Raw genomic sequence first — 19,677 nt, 5'->3', positions numbered from 1 at the left:
ATGTTGTTGTTGCTGGAAGTTGTGTGGGGTGTTGAGGTGGGTGTTTTGTAAGTTGAATGGTGGTGTGGAGAAGTTATTCTGGTGGGCTTGTGAATTGTTATGGGGTTGATGATTTGTGTTTTGGGGATTTTTGTATTGGTTAGTTGATGTGCATAAACTTGTTATGCTACGATTTAGGAAATTGCACGATCAGCAAAATTCCTTCCGGCAAGTGCACCGGTTATCGTCAAGTAAAAACTCACAATAGAGTGAGGTCGAATCCCACAAGGATTGGTTGAGTGAGCAATTCGGATTAGAAGTATGTTCTAGTTGAGCGGAATCAAGATTTAGATGAGAATTGCGGAATGTAAAATTGCATGAATTAAAGAGCGAGAAGTTAAATTGCTGAAATTAAAAGGGATGGGGGTGATTGCATGAATTTAATTGCAGAATGTAAAGAGAAAGTGGTAAATCAGAAATGGGAATTCATTGGGTGTTAGGAGATATTGAGATCTCCGAATCAAAACAACTTTTATCCCTTCCTCAACCAATGCATTCATTAAATTTTGCTTAGCAATCTTATATGATTGGATCCCAATCCCTTGGCTCACCAATTCTCTCTAAAAACAAACAAATTCCCAATCCCTTGGTTTAAATGTTCATAAGAAGAGATGATGCTCGATCACTGATTATACCACACAGTTTCATGAACCACAATTTGGTAGGATTACATGTCACAATATCCATCCAAACCCCAATCCAATTCACTGTGAGAAAGCTTCTCTAGCATGAATCCTCCATTCCTTTCCCAAGGTTCCGAAGGATTCCAATTATGGGTAGTTTCTTTCCCAAGACAACTACCCAATGGAATTAGATCGAGAAACTTTCTAACAAAATTCAAGAGAAAAGATTGAAGAAGAAGATAAAACAATTATTGATTCATTGAATTACAATAGAGCTCCCTAACCCAATGAAAGGGGTTTAGTGAGTCATAGCTCTGAATTCAATTACAAAACTAAAAAGAAAATGATCCAAAGTTCCCGTGTATAAATCTCCTCCAGTGTGTGTTTCAACCAACTTAAATTCTATCCTATTTATACACTTTCTAAATTGAGCTTCTGTTGTGTTTCTTGGGCTTTGAGGCCTTTCCCTGATTTCCTTTTGCTTTGGGTTTATGATCCATAATCCTGATGAGGCTGCTGATCCAATTCTGTAACATTCATTGAACCAACTTAGTGATAATCAAGTAATACACAAGACTCAACAAATTGAAGCTCCAGACTCATCAATTCTTCAGGCCCAATCCCATAAACATGATATTCAATTGGGTTTCATACCATAATACGTTTAAGTTAATGTTTGTGCTCAAATGCTAACTTAAACTTCAATATATTTGGCCCAGAAACCCCTTTCAAAAAGTGACGTTTAAGTTGAAGTTTAAGTTTCAGTTTAAGGTTAAACTGAAGCTTAAACGTGGAAATGGGAAAGCAACCCTGGAGGAGGGAAATAGTCGAACACGTTTAAGCTTCAGTTTAAGGTTAAACTGAAGCTTAAACGTGGAAATGGAAGAAAGCAACCCAGGAGTGTGAATTGTCGAACACGTTTAACCTTCAGTTTAAGGTTAAACTGAAGCTTAAACGTGGAAATGAAGAAAGCAACCCTGGAGGAGCAATTGGGTCGAACACGTTTAAGCTTCAGTTTAAGGTTAAACTGAAGCTTAAACGTGGAAATGAGAAAGCAACCCTGGAGGAGAGAAATAGTCGAACACGTTTAAGCTCCAGTTTAAGGTTAAACTGGAGCTTAAACGTGGAAATGCTCCTGGTGCCTTTCTTACTTCTGGCGTTTAACCTCCAGTTTAAGGTTAAACTGGAGGTTAAACGTGGAAATGCTTCTTTGGTGAGAATTTGTGTCGAACACGTTTAAGCTCCAGTTTAAGGTTAAACTGGAGCTTAAACGTGGAAATGCTCCCTTGGTGAAATTCTCATTCTGGCGTTTAACTTCCAGTTTAAGGTTAAACTGGAGGTTAAACGCCAGTTCCAGCATTTCCTAGCCTTCATGATTCTGGCGTTTAAGCTCCAGTTTAGGCTTAAACTGGAACTTAAACGCCCTTTCCAGCATTATATGGCTTGGTAGTTTAAGTTCCAGTTTAAGCTTAAACTGGAACTTAAACTCCACATGTGATATTCAAGCTTCCTTTATTGATTTTGTTGCTTCCTTGCCTAGCCTCTTCTTCCCTGAAATCATCCAAACAATTGCATCAAAGTCTTGCAAAATTTCATGAGAAATCTTCCATTCATAGCATTCAAGTAATATACTAAAAACTCATGGAATTTGCATCAAAATCATACTGTTTGGATGGTTCATTGCTTTGTTATTCATTTAACCATTCTTGGTTACTTTAAGCTCAAGAAAATGCATAAAACAACTAAAACTAACAGAAAAATGCTAGTGAAACTAGCCTAAGATGCCTTGGCATCACAACACCAAACTTAATACTTGCTTGTCCCTAAGCAAGTCCTGAGTTATTTGAGAAGAAAGTATGAAACAGAAAGCAATTACATTGGCTATATTAGCAAGCATTTGAAGTTCATCAAAAGGGTTTTATGCAGAAAGTTGCAGCATCACTTTTTCATTCTTATCAGGTAAGATTATCACTTTTTCATTGCATCCATCAAACACTGCTATGGCCTCTTGTTATTCTTATGTCCTTGGCACTTTTCTCTTCTTTGTTTTTCTTTTCTTTTTCTTAGAGCTCCTTTGCTCCTTGTTTGCTTAGTGTCATGTGTTGCACAAGCCTTTGGCATTTTCTTTTTCTTATCAGTGCACTACACATATCCACTCCAGGCATTTTAGTTCACATTTCTTCTTGAGACATTGGTGCCCAGCACCTCTTTGTGTGACTAAATGTTTTGTATTTAGGTTGCTCTTGATAATGGACTTTTGGTTGATAATCCCGGGTTAGTTAACCCAAGTTACCAAGTGTTGAAACACTCCTCAGAACCTATTCATCCAAGCATATCCTTAATACATAAACACCACAGGCATTTGTCTCAGAAGTTCAAACCATTGGTGCCTAGCTTATTTTCTCAATTTTTTTGCTTTTTGGTTGCCCTTTTTCAGTGGCTTTTTCTTTCTTTTTCATGGCCAAAGACATTTATTCATCAAGATCCATAGACAGTTTTCAATTTCTACACAAAAAATGATAATTCTACACTCTATTTCCAGTGATCTGACTAAACAATCAAGCATGCATACCACCACTTAATTCTACTTGATTTGTCACTAATTGAGCCAAGTTACTTTTGTTCAAACTTTTCTTTTATTTTTGGAAACAGAACAAGCATGGCAGGCATTTGTTTAAGAAGGTGAAGTTATATCCAAACATCTAGGCATTCACTTTATTCAAAGCAATAAACAGACAAACATACTAAAAACTTCACATTCCAGAAAGATTCAACAATTACAGTTTAAACCAGAACAAGCATGCTTTTGTTTGCCTTTTAAAGAATGGTCAAGGAACACCACCACCTTGTAAAATTTCTTGTTTTCTCTTTGTTGCCAGGAAACAATTTGATTTCTCCTTCTTCTCCTAGTTGTTGCTTCATGTTCTTTCTCAGATCCTTGTTTCCTTTCCTGCAAAGAGTGATGAAGTTGCTTGCTTCTCAAGCACTTGAGTGGTTAGCTCAACTATGTATGGGCAAGTGTCTGAGTCTTAAGTTGGTGTGTGAACACCAAACTTAGTCTCCTACTTACTCCTCTGCTCTTTGAGTCCTTGAATTCTCCTTGGAATGAAGTTGCTGCTAAGGATTTTAAGCATTCCTGTGATTGCTTAGAATGGTTGTTCCTTTCATATAATTCAAAGGTTGTTGTGTTCAGTTGATCTGTGTGGTGGAACACCAAACTTAGAGTCACACATTCCCCTTTGAATTATTGATCCACGAATTCATTGTTTGGTGTGAAACACCAAACTTAATTCTTTGCAATGCACAGAAACTACTTCACCTTTTTATTGAAACAAATAAAAGAAACAGCAAGGGAGTATTACCTCAGGTTGGGTTGCCTCCCAACAAGTGCTTCTTTAACGTCATTAGCTTGACGGTTGCCCCTTGTTAGGGTGGATTGTAGTGCTTGATGTCTTCTCCTCTCACTATGAAAACGTCCCCATTTGATTCCTTCATGATTTCCAAATGTTCCATAGAAAGAACTTTCCTGATTGTGAACACTTGAGGGAGCTGGGAAGGAATGGTTTTGAGGCCAGGTGGGATTGGCAGATAATGACTTGATATCACTTTATCTCCCAGAGAGAAACCTTCAGTGGGAATTTTCTTGTTTCTCCACCCTCTTGGCACTTTCTTTACAATTCTTCCCTTTCTCTTGAGGATTTCTTCATTGACCCTTATGCCAGGAGGATCCTTCTGATCTGTTTCTATTGATTCTTGTGGCTTTAACTCTTGCAATTCTTGTTTGCCTTCCAAGGACTATTTCAGAGTTTCAGCTGCTGGATTGCTTTCCTCCAAACACAGATGGCTACTATCATCCTTAGGCTTTTCAGGTTCTGGTTCAGGCTCAGATGCAGGTTTGAAAACATTGAAAATGAGCTGTTCATCATGTATTCTCAAAATTAGCTCTCCTTGTTCTACATCTATGAGCGCTCTAGCAGTGGCTAGAAATGGCCTTCCCAGAATGATAGGGTGTAGGTAGCTTTCCTCCATGTCCAAAATGACAAAGTCTGCAGGGAAGAAATAATTTCCCACTTTCACCAGCACATTCTCAACTACCCCTTCAGCTTGCTTCTGAGTTTTGTCAGCCAGTTGTATGATTACATCAGTGGATCTCACCTCATTCAGTTGTAGCCTCTTCATAAGAGTCAGAGGCATCACATTTATGCTAGCTCCTAGATCACAGAATCCTTTGTCAATTTTTGTTTCCCCTATGATGCAGGGGATATGAAAACTTCCTGGGTCTGTTTTCTTAGAGACTATGTCCTTCTTGATGAGGGCACTGCATTCTTTGTTCATTATTACAGTTTGTCCTCCCTTCAAAACTCTTTTCTTGCTCAGCAATTCCTTTAAATACTTGATATGTGTAGGCATCTGCTGGAGAATCTCAAGGAAGGGAATATTGATATGGAGAGACTTAAATGTCTCTAAAAACATTGAATAGGTTTTCCCTTTTTCACCTCCTCCTAACCTATGAGGAAATGGTGCTTTTGGTTGGTATGTTTCCAGCATGCCTTTTTGCAGTTCCTTGGCTTGCTTAGTTTCACTTTCCTGCTTAGCTTCCTCCACACCTTCCTTCAAGATTTCCGGTTCCTGTTCTGAGGGTCTGATTCCTTCTTCTTCTGAGACTTCCTTCAATATGGTGATGGCCTTGCATTCTTCCCATCTCACTCCCTTTTGTTCCCCTTTAGGATTCTTTTCTGTGTCACTAGGGAACACTGCAGTTGACTTGGGGGCCTGTTGAGATAGCTCTCCTACTTGAGACTCCATCCTCTTGAGTTTTTCACCATGGTTCCTTAAGGTAGATCTCACATCATCCCTAAAGCTTTTCAACTCACTTATGTCCTGACCCATGTTTGCCAGCATTCCTTCTATCCTGTTTAATTGATCTTGAAATTGTTGGTTCAGATTAGGTTGGGTAGGTTGATTATTTAGGCCATGATATGATGGTTGGGAGTAAGTGTTTTGTGTGGCTTGGTATGATCTTTGGTTGGAGTTTTGGTATGTGGACTTGTTATGTTGGTTTTGCTGGTTTCCCCACCCAAAGTTTGGGTGGTTTTTCCAGCCTGGGTTGCAAGTGTTGGAATGTGGATCATATGGTTGCCTTTGTTGATTTCCTACATAATTGGCCTCTTCCCAATCACCTCCTTCAGTGCTTACTTCCTCTTGATCTTGTGTGTGTATTGCAGCCACTTGCTTTGTTTCTAATTTCCTGGTGAGCTCTGCTAGTTGCTTGGCAAACACCTTGTTTTGGGCTAAAATTGTATCAACATGGTTCAGCTCCATGACTCCCTTAGTGTTGTGTCTCTCTGAAGCATAGTAGTACTCATTCTCAGCCACTGTCTCAATCACTTCAATGGCTTCTTCCACAGTCTTTTTCCTGTTCAATGAACCTCCTGATGAATGGTCTACAGCCTTCCTTGATTCATAAGAAAGTCCATCATAGAAAATATGCAATTGCACCCAGTCATGGAACATGTCTGGTGGGCATTTCCTTGTCAAATCCTTGAACCTCTCCCATGCCTCGTAGAGAGTTTCACCATCTTGTTGTCTAAAAGTCTGAACCTCAGATCGAAGCCTATTGACCTTTTGTGGGGGGTAGAAACGTGCCAGAAACTTGCTTTCCACCTCATCCCAGGTTGTTAGGCTCCCCCTTGGGAATGATTCCAGCCACTTAGCTGCCTTGTCCCTAAGTGAAAATGGGAACAAGAGCAGTTTATAGGTATCGTCCTGGACTCCATTGGACTTCACAGTGTCGCAAATTCTCAGGAATTTTGTGAGATGTTGGTTTGGATCTTCATTAGCACTCCCACCAAATGAACAATGATCCTCCACAAGTGATATTAGCTGTGGTTTGAGTTCAAAATTATTGGCCTGAATGGGTGGTTTCTGAATGCTGCTACCACAATGCCCAGAGGTTGGGTTTATGTATGAACCAAGAACCCTCCTCTCAGGAATGGCATTGTTTCCATCAGCCCTCTCATGGTTGTGAACTTCTCTATCCATGTTGAGATCTAAAGCTTCCTCAAAATTGTCCTCAGATTCTCCTTCAGATTCCTCTTCTCTCAGTACTCTCTTCCCTCTTGCTTCCCTTCTAAGTCTATGAAGGGTCCTCTCTGGTTCGGTATATGGAGGAGTTGATGTCTCTCCTCTCCTACCTATCATACAAGAACACAGCACAGGCACCAAACAAGTGAAATACTCTTGGTTAATGGAAGAGTATGGTTAGAGCAGTTGAGGAATTAATTCAAATAGTTAGTGAGTCAGTGAGTTAGTTGCTTGAATTTAAAGGCATAAAGAAAGAAAGCATGTAACAGAGTGCAGAAATTAAAATTCAACAAGTAACTTGAACTGAATTAACAAAGCAAGAAAAATGCTCAATCTAGTTAACTTTCAATTTGAGAATTGTCAATCGAAAACCAATCCCCAGCAACGGCGCCATAAACTTGATGTGCATAAACTTGTTATGCTACGATTTAGGAAATTGCACGATCGGCGAAATTCCTTCGGGCAAGTGCACCGGTTATCGTCAAGTAAAAACTCACAATAAAGTGAGGTCGAATCCCACAAGGATTGTTTGAGTGAGCAATTCGAATTATAAGTATGTTCTAGTTGAGCGGAATCAAGATTTAGATGAGAATTGCGGAATGTAAAATTGCATGAATTAAAGAGCGAGAAGTTAAATTGCTGAAATTAAAAGGGATGGGGGTGATTGCATGAATTTAATTGCAGAATGTAAAGAGAAAGTGGTAAATCAGAAATGGGAATTCATTGGGTGTTAGGAGATATTGAGATCTCCGAATCAAAACAACTTTTATCCCTTCCTCAACCAATGCATTCATTAAATTTTGCTTGGCAATCTTATATGATTGGATCCCAATCCCTTGGCTCACCAATTCTCTCTAAAAACAAACAAATTCCCAATCCCTTGGTTTAAATGTTCATAAGAAGAGATGATGCTCGATCACTGATTATACCACACGGTTTCATGAACCACAATTTGGTAGGATTACATGTCACAATATCCATCCAAACCCCAATCCAATTCACTGTGAGAAAGCTTCTCTAGCATGAATCCTCCATTCCTTTCCCAAGGTTCCGAAGGATTCCAATTATGGGTAGTTTCTTTCCCAAGACAACTACCCAATGGAATTAGATCGAGAAACTTTCTAACAAAATTCAAGAGAAAAGATTGAAGAAGAAGATAAAACTATTATTGATTCATTGAATTACAATAGAGCTCCCTAACCCAATGAAAGGGGTTTAGTGAGTCATAGCTCTGAATTCAATTACAAAACTAAAAAGAAAATGATCCAAAGTTCCCGTGTATAAATCTCCTCCAGTGTGTGTCTCAACCAACTTAAATTCTATCATATTTATACACTTTCTAAATTGAGCTTCTGTTGTGTTTCTTGGGCTTTGAGGCCTTTCCCTGATTTCCTTTTGCTTTGGGTTTAAGATCCATAATCCTGATGAGGCTGCTGATCCAATTCTGTAACATTCATTGAACCAACTTAGTGATAATCAAGTAATACACAAGACTCAACAAATTGAAGCTCCAGACTCATCAATTCTTCAGGCCCAATCCCATAAACATGATATTCAATTGGGTTTCATACCATAATACGTTTAAGTTAATGTTTGTGCTCAAATGCTAACTTAAACTTCAATATATTTGGCCCAGAAACCCCTTTCAAAAAGTGACGTTTAAGTTGAAGTTTAAGTTTCAGTTTAAGGTTAAACTGAAGCTTAAACGTGGAAATGGGAAAGCAACCCTGGAGGAGGGAAATAGTCGAACACGTTTAAGCTTCAGTTTAAGGTTAAACTGAAGCTTAAACGTGGAAATGGAAGAAAGCAACCCAGGAGTGTGAATTGTCGAACACGTTTAACCTTCAGTTTAAGGTTAAACTGAAGCTTAAACGTGGAAATGAAGAAAGCAACCCTGGAGGAGCAATTGGGTCGAACACGTTTAAGCTTCAGTTTAAGGTTAAACTGAAGCTTAAACGTGGAAATGAGAAAGCAACCCTGGAGGAGAGAAATAGTCGAACACGTTTAAGCTCCAGTTTAAGGTTAAACTGGAGCTTAAACGTGGAAATGCTCCTGGTGCCTTTCTTACTTCTGGCGTTTAACCTCCAGTTTAAGGTTAAACTGGAGGTTAAACGTGGAAATGCTTCTTTGGTGAGAATTTGTGTCGAACACGTTGAAGCTCCAGTTTAAGGTTAAACTGGAGCTTAAACGTGGAAATGCTCCCTTGGTGAAATTCTCATTCTGGCGTTTAACTTCCAGTTTAAGGTTAAACTGGAGGTTAAACGCCAGTTCCAGCATTTCCTAGCCTTCATGATTCTGGCGTTTAAGCTCCAGTTTAGGCTTAAACTGGAACTTAAACGCCCTTTCCAGCATTATATGGCTTGGTAGTTTAAGTTCCAATTTAAGCTTAAACTGGAACTTAAACTCCACATGTGATATTCAAGCTTCCTTTATTGATTTTGTTGCTTCCTTGCCTAGCCTCTTCTTCCCTGAAATCATCCAAACAATTGCATCAAAGTCTTGCAAAATTTCATGAGAAATCTTCCATTCATAGCATTCAAGTAATATACTAAAAACTCATGGAATTTGCATCAAAATCATACTGTTTGGATGGTTCATTGCTTTGTTATTCATTTAACCATTCTTGGTTACTTTAAGCTCAAGAAAATGCATAAAACAACTAAAACTAACAGAAAAATGCTAGTGAAACTAGCCTAAGATGCCTTGGCATCATTAGTGTTATTGGATGGATGATTTTGGTTGTTTGTGTTGTGAAAAGTGCAGAATGTAAATTGCATCAAATGTATAGGGATTGGGTGCTGGGAAATTAAAAGAAGCTGTGAATCAAAGAAATTAAAGTGAACTCAAGAACAAGTAACAGAAAGAAAGACTCATCAGGGATTGGAGATATCATAATCCACAATGAATCAAATGGGTCACAACTTCTTTCTCAATTATATGAATAGATCTATGGCAGATTGAAATTGATTCGATCCCAATTCCTTGGCAATCCAATCTCTCTAATCACAATCAATATTGCCAATTCCTTGATATAATTGTCATGAGAAGAGGTTAAGTGCATGTCTCTCATCCATAAGCCACACAAATTCTCAAGATCTCAATTCCTCCCGAATAGTGTTGATCAAGAGATTTGTGAGAGATAGAGTTTCAGTTCAAATTTCCATGATTCCCCTTCCGAAGCTCACATGGAAATTCAATGGGTCCAAACCCCCTTCCGGAGTGAATGGATCAAATCAAAACAGAAGGTATCTCTTAGCTATCCAAGTGAATTGAGAGGAAGAAGAATTTCAATTAATTCATATGAATCACAATAGAGCTTTTTCCCTTAACGAGTTGGGCTTCAATGGGTCATCGCTCTAAGACACTTGCAGAAACTTAAAATGCATGAAAAAAATCAGATTGAATTATGAACGGAAATGTAAAGTTGTAGAAGAATAGAAGTGCAGGAAATTGAAATTGCAATAAAAGTAAATTGAGCTCAGTACAACTAGAATGTAAAATTGCTGAAAAGAAAGTGTATCCAACTATTCTAAGCTCTCTGGAGTCTCTAATCCTCCAAGAGAGCTCTAGAGTCTCTAATCCTCCAGCCTTCCATTCTACTCCTACTCCTACTGTCCGTGAAAGCCTCTTTTAATTCTTGAATCTAAAGCCTTTATATAGGCTTTCCTAAATTATAAATTGAAATGAAATTGAAAACAAATTACAATTAAATGAAATTCCTATTCTGGATGATCCTTATGGCCTTCATTGAGTGATATGAGTGGGCTTGCTTGCTTGTGGTTCAAACAGGCTTGGAATGAAGTTAATTTGAGCAGAAATTCACTTCCAGGAGAGCGTAGTGTTCATTTGGAGAACCGAGCGCTTTTACACCCACATGTATACGTCCCATACACATACGTGTGCTTTGGAAATCTGGTACATCGACGCGTACGCGTCACCCATGCATACGCATCCCTTGCAGGGCTCTCTAAACGAGCGTAGTGTTCGTGCAAAGAATGCTACCCACGCATACGCATGACCTACGCGTACGCGTGGATCGTGAAATATCACTTCTGCACTGATGCTTCATCCACATGTTTGCGTGCTTGTTCCCAAAATGTCACATCAACGCGTACGCGTGACGTGTGCATGGCTAAACTTCAAATCCCAATTTTGCACTTTGTCGTAGGCGCTCGTTGGCAGAGATCGTAGCGCTCGATGGTGGAGAACGCTCTTCATATCCACACATACGCGTCACCCACTCATGCGAATGGTTTTCCAAAATCAACATTTTGACACGTACGCGTCACCCACGCGTACGTGTCCTTAGCAAAATGCTTTTTTCCACTTTTCTACTTCTTTCTTGCCTGTCATCAACCAAACAGATACATCAAAGCCTCGGCATAATCATCAAATCTTGCATCATTCATATTATCAACTAAATCTTGCAAAAATCTCATGAAAATGCATAAAATCAACAATATTTGATTGAATCAGGACAAGCATGAATTTCTCATCCAAGCACTTACTTATTGCCTAAATATGTATGGAAACCAAGTAAAAATAGATAAAAATTGCTAGTGAAACATGCACAAAATGACATTTCATCAATACCACGAGGATTACTTGATTAAGCAATTTTAGTTAAGTGGTGTTCTAGTTAGGCGCACAATTTGTAATTTCTTGAGATATTCAGCATGGAATTAAAGTGCAAAAATATAGATGACAGTAAATTTAAATGACTGAATGTAAAAGAGAATGAATTAAATGATTGGAAGTGTAAATAGCAGAAACTTAAAGTGCAAGAAAGAAGAACTGAAATGTAAATTGCAAGAATGTAAAAGCTGGAATGTAAATGATTAGAATTCTAAATTGCCAAAATAAAATAGGGAAATTGGGTGTTAGGAGAAACTAAAAAGAAATTGAAGTGAGACTTTATGATGGGTGAGATCACTAGGGATGAGAGATGTTGATTTCTCATGAATTAATGTTGATCACTTCCTTCTCAATTATGTGAACAGATCTATGGCAGATTGTGACTAATTGGATCCTAATCTCTTGGTGATTCAATTTCTCTTGTCACAAACAATTGCCAATCTCTTGATCTAATTGCTCATTAGAAGAGGTGAAGATCAATTTCTAATCCCAAATGCCACACAACTCTCGAGATTTCAATTCAGGGAGGTTACATCTCACATACGAACCCATAATGTATCAATCAGGAGAATCATGAGAGGATAAACCCCAAACTGAATTCTATGCCTTCTTTCTTAAGTTTATCACATAATTCAAATAGATTCAATCCCTCTCTCGATGGTAATTGAATCTATGAAGCACAAGACTTTCCTCTTAGATGGATCACCTGAATTAAGAAGAAAAGAAGAATTATCAATTCATTAAAACCAACAGAGCTCCTCCCCCTAGTGAAAATGGGGTTTAGTGACTTATAGCTCCAAGTACAAATTGAAATTCAAAACTGGAAATTAAAATAAGCATAGAGACAAAAGAGGAAAAGAAAGCTTCTGATAAAAGTAAGACTGAGAGAGATAAAAAATCTATGTGCAGAAAGTAAAATTCAAAAAGTGTAAAATTACAAAACAGATCTAAAAGAAAAAGAAGTAAAATGAAGATCCAGAAGAAGTCCTCTATGATTTAAAATGCCCCCCATTTATACTGGTTCAGTGGCTTCTTCAGGTGTACTTCCAAGCTGCTCAAAGTGGGCTTTTAGTTGATATGATGTGAATGCTCCCAGGAGAACGTAGCGTTCTTGAGGAGAGCGTCACGCTCGTGCATCCACGCGTACGCGTCTCCCATGCATGCGTGACGAACGGTTTTTTGACGGTATAGAATTTCACAAATAAATTCTCGTTGCAAGTATAGTTTCTAAACCAACAATGAATCATTTCATACAAAAGTTTGGTTGTCACTTAAACAAACCCAGTAAAAATTAAACTGAAGTATTTAAACCTCGGGTCATCTCTCAAGGAATTGCAGGGAGGTGTAGCTATTATTGGTTATGAGTTTTCTGAGAAATTTTAAGAGTTAAATAACAGAAAAGTAAATAATTGTAAATTAAAGCAGTGAAAATTAATAAGAGGTTTTATGTAATTAAAATAAAAAGCCTTGGCTAGGAGAAGTTGTTGGGTTTCTATCCTTGTTGGGTTTCTCGAGATTAATAGTAATAGGTTGTTGTTTCTACTTAGTTATCCCTTACTAAATATTGGAAAGTCAAGTTGGGAGCCAACTTCTATTCACAAGTCCTAATCCTCTCCGTTAGTGGCCAGAGGGCCAATCACAAATTAACTCTTGAGTCTTCTAACTCAAGTGTCTCCAAATATTAATCAACTCCAAAGCCAAGTTGGAAAAATCTAAATTAAATTAAAAGCATCAATAATATAAATTGAAGAAAGAATTCATAAATCTTAAATACCTCAAATTGCATAAAATAGAAATTGAATCTAACATGGAGTTCATAAACTAAATAGCAACATAAAGTAATCAATAGGGAAAATAGATAAACCAGAGAGATATAATGAATAAGAGTAGAAGACAAACTAATTAAATCAAAATAGAATTCTGAAATTGAAAAGATAATGCTAAAATCCTAAAACCTAAGAGAGAGGGGAGAGCCTCTCTCTCTAGAAACTACATCTAAACCTAAAATTTTGAATAATTGATGTATGATTGTGATTCCCCCATTCTGCAGCCTCTATTTTGTGTTCTCGGGCTTGGGATTGGGCCGAAATGGAGCCCAGAAATTGCCCCCAGCGTTTTCTACAACTTTCTGCACGTGGCGCATGTCATGCGTACGCATAGGTCACGCGTGCGCATCATTTGGTGAATTTCCTTGTCACACGTACGCGTCAGTCACGCGTACGCATTGCTTGTTTTCTGCACAAGGCACGCGTGCGCGTCACCCATGTGTGCGCGTCGCTGCCAGCTTCTCAAAACTTCATTTTTCACGTTGCTTCCACTTTTGCATGTTTTCTTTCCATCTTCTAAGCCATTCCTGCCCTATAAAGCCTGGAAACACTTAACATACAGATCACGGCATCGAATGGTAATAAAAAAATAACTAAAATTAACATTTTAAAGGCTTAGGAAACATGTTTTCAACTATATCACAGAATTAGGAAGGAATTGTAAAATCATGCAAATTATATGAATAAGTGAGCAAAGACTTGATAAAAATCACTCAAATGAGCACAAGATAAACCATAAAATAGTGGTTTATCAATCTCCCCACACTTAAACATTAGCATGTCTTCATGCTAAGCTCAAGAGAAACTGTAAAAGAGTGAAGGCAGAATGGTGGAACTCATGCAATGCAATCTATTTAAATGCAAGCTACCTACATGAATCATGCAATTCTAATTACTATCTAACTATATATATATAAGCATACATGTGGTTAAATTGAGTCAAAATTTCAAGGAATCATATATGCACAATCAAGGGCTAAATCATATTAAAACACATTCACAATTGAGTTGAGTTAAACAAATGAGTTCACAAACTTGCAAGACAAGCAATGATCAAACATGGACTTATGGAGATGAGCCATTGAACCCTCACTGAATTCTTGTATGCACTCTAATTACTCAATGTTTGGGGTTAAACACTCTACTCTTCTCTAATCATGCTTTTTAAGACTTTGTTCTTCATCTAACCAATTAACAAATATTTAATGTACAAATGCAAACATCATGATGTCTTTTCAAGGTTGTAATGGGGTCAAGGCAAGGGTGAGGATATATGTATGGCCAAGTGAGCTATAAATTGAATCCTTGACTAGCCTAAGTTCTCACCTAACATATACATATTCTATGTACTTCTAAGATCATGCCTAGCTACCCATAATTCCCACTTTTTCATCACACATTCATGTACCAGATTATTTTTAATTTTATCACATATGCATTGATCTTTTACTAAACTTAATACTGGGGTAATTTTGTCCCCTTATTTATTATTTAATTATAGGGATTTTTTTCATAACAATAAACATAACATATCAATGGACATGAGTTTTTAATTATTTTGGTCTCACATGAGTAGGTACAAAAATTCCAAATATTTTATCAATGAAATACTTTTATCAACCCAAGTTCCCACAGTTCCCCACACTTAATTGACACACAATCTCTATCTTAAGCTAACCAACGATTCAATTTGGGGTAATTAATTTGTTTTTCTGCTTAAGACTAGTGGTGTAGTAAAATATAGAACAAGGGGGTTAAAAAGGCTTAAGGTGGCAAACAAAGGTGATTAAAAAGGGTAGGCTATTTGGGATAAGTCAGCTAATATCAAATGATGGCCTCAATCATATGCATGCATATAAATACACTAAACATTGGACATATAGAGTGGAACAAAATACAGGTTACAGATATAGAGAAGAAAATACACAAGAATAAAATATTATGGTTAAATAGTATAACCATATAATTAAGCTCAAATCTCATAGGTTGTGTGTTCTTTGCTCAAAAAACCATATATCAGTCATGTATGTCATGCAAGTAAAAAAAAAAGTTTCAACAATAATCAATGTGAATCTTTAAATGGCTTTCCTAAAAAATAAATATAGTCCTTGAAAATGTCATCAATTTACCAACATTTATTACTATATATATATATATACTAAGTGGATTGTTGTGATTATGAAAAACATAAAATTTCTAGTTTACTCTCTATTTCAATTAAGCCAAATTCTCATATGCTAAAAGGGTAACTAAACTCAATAATCCATTTTTTTCTATATCACAACTAATAAACTAAGAGTGTAACTCAAGCTAAATATCTAGGGTATATACAGCCCAAAGTACAAAATGTACTAAAGTAGAAATAAACAGAAGTATAGTAAAAGAAAATGTGCAAGTATTCAAAGGAAAATAAGATAAAATAAAATAAAATAAAATAAAAATACAAGAATGAAGCAAAATAGGATGAAAAGGGTTTGAAATAGTTCACCAAAATAAAATTCGCCAGAGATGGCGACCTCTCCACACTTATATCATAGCATCGTTCTCGATGCTCAGTCAAGCCGGGTGTGAAGGGTCATCGCTACCTGAGGGGTGTGCGGCTACTGGCTCTGTGGGCTTTGGCTGTGTAGGGGCCTATGGCTCTATCTGTATAGGGGCCTGTGGCTCTGCCTGCTGGGCCTGCTGCTGGTCTGCCACCTGTGCCTCCTTTGCCTTTGAATCCTCCTCCTGCTCATCCGCCTCCTCCTCAGAGGGCTCCGATGGAGTGTCAGGCTCGGAGGGGATGTCAGTATGTCCCGATCTGATCATCAACTTCAGATGCTCGTAGCGTCGCACCGCTCATAACGCCGCTGGTTGCGGTGCTCCATCTGATCCAGGTGCTCAAAGAGGCGATGCACTAGGAGGTAGATGGGCTGGGAAGTGAAAGATGGTACTGTGGATGTAGATGGTGCAGCAGGTGCTGAAGATGCTACAGAGGATGTGGTTGCGTCAGCGGAGGCAGTAAGAGAAGGAGGTATGTGGCCCAGAGCTTCGAACCTCTTGCCGTGTGGGATGATCTTCCTGCAGTCGGCAGCTGGTGGCTTCTCATCCTCAAGCTCCCAAGGAACCTCAGCCCGGTGGGCCATCTGGGTAATAAGATAGGGAAATGGTAGAGTGCCCGAACATGAACCCTAGCCATGTACTACCGGATGAACCGTGGAAGGTACAGGTCCTTGCTTTCCATAACGCACCAGATGAGAATTATCATAGCAGCTGGCACCTCTGTCTCGTGAGTGCTCGGCATAACATAGTTGCTCAGAATTTGTTGCCATAGCCGAGCCTCATCACTAAGATAGATAATCTTGATTCCTCTTTTGGGTTTACCGTTGACTTACCCATAGCCAAGGGAACAGTAGGATCAATGGCTATGGTGCGCTTCACAGCCTCCCAGTCAAAGCTCATAAACCTCATGGATTCTTCTACCTCCTGAAAACCATCTGGCTCGTCTGATTTAGGCTGAAAATGGAGGATATCCTCTATGGCCTCCTCAGTAACCAAGATCTGTTTTCCTCTTAGCTGTATTGCATCCAGGGTCATTTTGTAATAGTTGCAGTAGAATTCACGGACCCAAGATGCGTTCACCTCTGTTAGATTCCTCTCTAGAAAGAACCAGCCTCTCTGTTTGATTTGCTCTGTAGTGTACTGCTTTAATGCAGGTGGAATTCTGAGAGTCCTTTCCAAATAGAGGTGCCTCTTTTCCGCAAAGACCGGAAATTTTAGTTCACAGTAGAGGTTTGCAAATTTAACCGGGTCAGAAGCAGGCACTAATTGATCTTATTTTTCCTGTGGAGTGAAGTTCTTCTCACGCCAAGAATCATCATGCAGAATATCTGACAGAGTGACAGATGACTGTCCTTTTTTCCTTTTTCTTCGTGCCTGCATTAGCCTTTCCTTTCCCTTTTGGATCAGAAATCCTGAAAAATAGAAATGCCAGGATACAATTTATCAAACTAAAGCAGAAAAATAGGAAGGCAAATAATATGCAAGCAATATAAGCAGTAGATGGGCAAAAGAGGAATGAAAGCCAAAGCATGAAGTGAGTTATAAAGATATAGAATATTGGACTGAATGCAAGGTAAAATTCCAAGAATTCAATCAGAAATCACAATCTAAAAACTATTAAATGAATGCAAAATGCTTGTTTGTCAAGAAACAACAATAAACATGCCTTGAATGGGGTGAAAGGAGTTAGTATAAAACTACGAGAGAAGTTAGAAAGCCAAGGAAGTCAAGAGTTAAAAAGGGAAGTTAAAATTAGTGGCATGGTACTGTAGTTCCTAGAAAACAGAAGTTCATAATATTAAAGAATAAGCAACTCATGTTCAAGCAAAGAATGCAGATTATTGATGATACATCAGGTAGTAAAGAAAGCACAAAGAGAAATATAATCATCAATAATGCAATTCAATTAAGAAGGGAACCAATTGGAATGGGAATGGTAGCCCAGCATCTCATGAAATGGCCTTGGTTTGAACCAAATAAATCACAATGTCAACAGCACTAAAGCCAATTCATGATTGAAAGATAAGTAAAACAGTGTTTCAGAAAAAAAAAAAAGTTGGGCAGCATTCCAACAGTAAAAGGAGCATTCCTGGAAAACAAACAGCAGAATAATGTAAGCAGTAGCAATTTCAAACAAAATTAGCAGCTTATACGAATCTCAGAACAAGTTGGACAAAACCAGCAAGTAATATGGCATTGAGCAAAAATTTCAATCAAGATAAACTCAAGGCAAAATATAAACCAAAACAGCAGCAGAATACCAAGGTAACCAACAATCAAGCACGGTTGAGTTTAAAGATACAAGTGCGGAATTGAAATGGAATTCGAAATGGGGCACTTGAGGAAGAAAAGGAAATTTCAGAAAAGCAGCAACAGAAATCATGCAATAAGCCAGCAATTTTATAAAGCAAAACAAACAGCAGGCTAGTCCTAAATTTAGTTTATCAGTTTGGACTTCCTATGAATGCAGTAACCATTACAAGCATGAAAACCATATGTAAATTCAGAAGAATCTAGCAATTGAGCCAATCCAAAACAGCAATTAGCCTGGCCTCATCAAATTAAGAAAGCAAGCAATAGTAAGGGATATGGATTCAAGGAAGTAAATTCACTGAATCAACAATGAAGATCAACTTGCAACAAGAATTTAATAGCAATAACAACTCAGATTTGAATTCTACTAAAATTAGACATGAAGAATCCAATATCAAGGAATCAAATCGACTCAGATAGGAGCTCAGCAATTTCAGATAATACTCAGCATCAACAAGAAACCAGTTTAGCACAAAAGCAAACAATGAAAGATGACATAGCATCAGTAATAATTCAGCATAGGGCACAGCATTACCAGCACAGATAATAGAATGGGAAACCAATTCAAACAGCAAGGCAATTATGAAAAGCAGATAATTCAAACAGTAAGAACGGAGCACTTATAAGACCTAAATCCTCTAACCACAACCTAGCTACCTAACCACCTAGAATCCACTAAGAAGCATGCATATCTAGCTATCCTAAATTAAACATAATTTACATTATGCTAACTGACTAACTTGAACAGAAAAAGAGTGTAAAAAGCAGAGAAGAAAGCAGCGAAACCTGGGTAGATAGTGATAGAATTGGAAACGAAGGGAGAGGGGGGAGGTACGGCGGCGCTGGTGGTGACGGTACGGCGGCTCTAGTGCTGTCCGCGGCGGGATTAGGGTGGCGGGAGGGTGGGAGGATAGAGAAGAGGGACGGAAAGGGGGAAGGGGGAAGGAGGGTGTTTGGCGGCATCGGTGGGGGTTCGGTGTTGTCGGTGGTGGCTACGGTGGGAGGGTGATGGTGGTGAGTGCTGCTGAGGGTTACAATAGAAGAGAGGGAGAGAAGAACGACGTTGGAGGGAAGAGAGGGAAGAAAAACATGCGAGGGGGTTAGGGTTTTCGGGTCAGGGGGTTAATGAAATCAAATCCACGCGTACGCGTGGATCACGCCTAGGCGTTAAAGGGGGTAAGTGCAGATGACGCGTACGCATGAAGCACGCGTACGCGTCGGCCGAAATTGCGCGCAACGCATGCTTCCAGCGTCGTTTTGGCGTAACTCTCTGTTCAAAGTAAAGGGGGCTAGGTGTGACGTTCGATGCGTGCGCGTCATACACACGCACGCGTGATGTGCAATAAATGAAATTGACGCATACGCGTCAGGGACACGTACGCGTAGCTCGATTTGTGCCTCTAGCACACCAGCCGCACGATTCCATCACAATTTTCTATTCTTTGGATGGAAGCGCCGAATTGATATCGACGCCCACGCGTAGCCGACGCGCACGCGTGGTGTGGTTTTCTTTTATGCAGTATGCAGAATGCAAAATATAGATACTGATGCAGACATTATGAATGACCACTACGAAAATTAGAATAAAATAAAACTAAGAATAAAACAAAACAAAA

General features: G+C 38.6%; 1 non-coding gene across 1 annotated transcript; it reads left to right on the top strand.

Moving 5' to 3' along the window:
* Positions 1-6,174: 6,174 nt before the first annotated feature.
* On the top strand, positions 6,175-6,278 carry LOC112759935 (small nucleolar RNA R71). The gene has a single exon (XR_003180397.1). It is a non-coding gene; the product is annotated as a small nucleolar RNA R71 (small nucleolar RNA).
* Positions 6,279-19,677: the final 13,399 nt, after the last annotated feature.

The sequence above is a fragment of the Arachis hypogaea genome, chromosome 16, assembly GCF_003086295.3.
Source record: "Arachis hypogaea cultivar Tifrunner chromosome 16, arahy.Tifrunner.gnm2.J5K5, whole genome shotgun sequence".
In the NCBI taxonomy this organism is placed as follows: Eukaryota; Viridiplantae; Streptophyta; class Magnoliopsida; order Fabales; family Fabaceae; genus Arachis; species Arachis hypogaea.
This window is presented reverse-complemented; position numbering and strand designations above follow the sequence as displayed.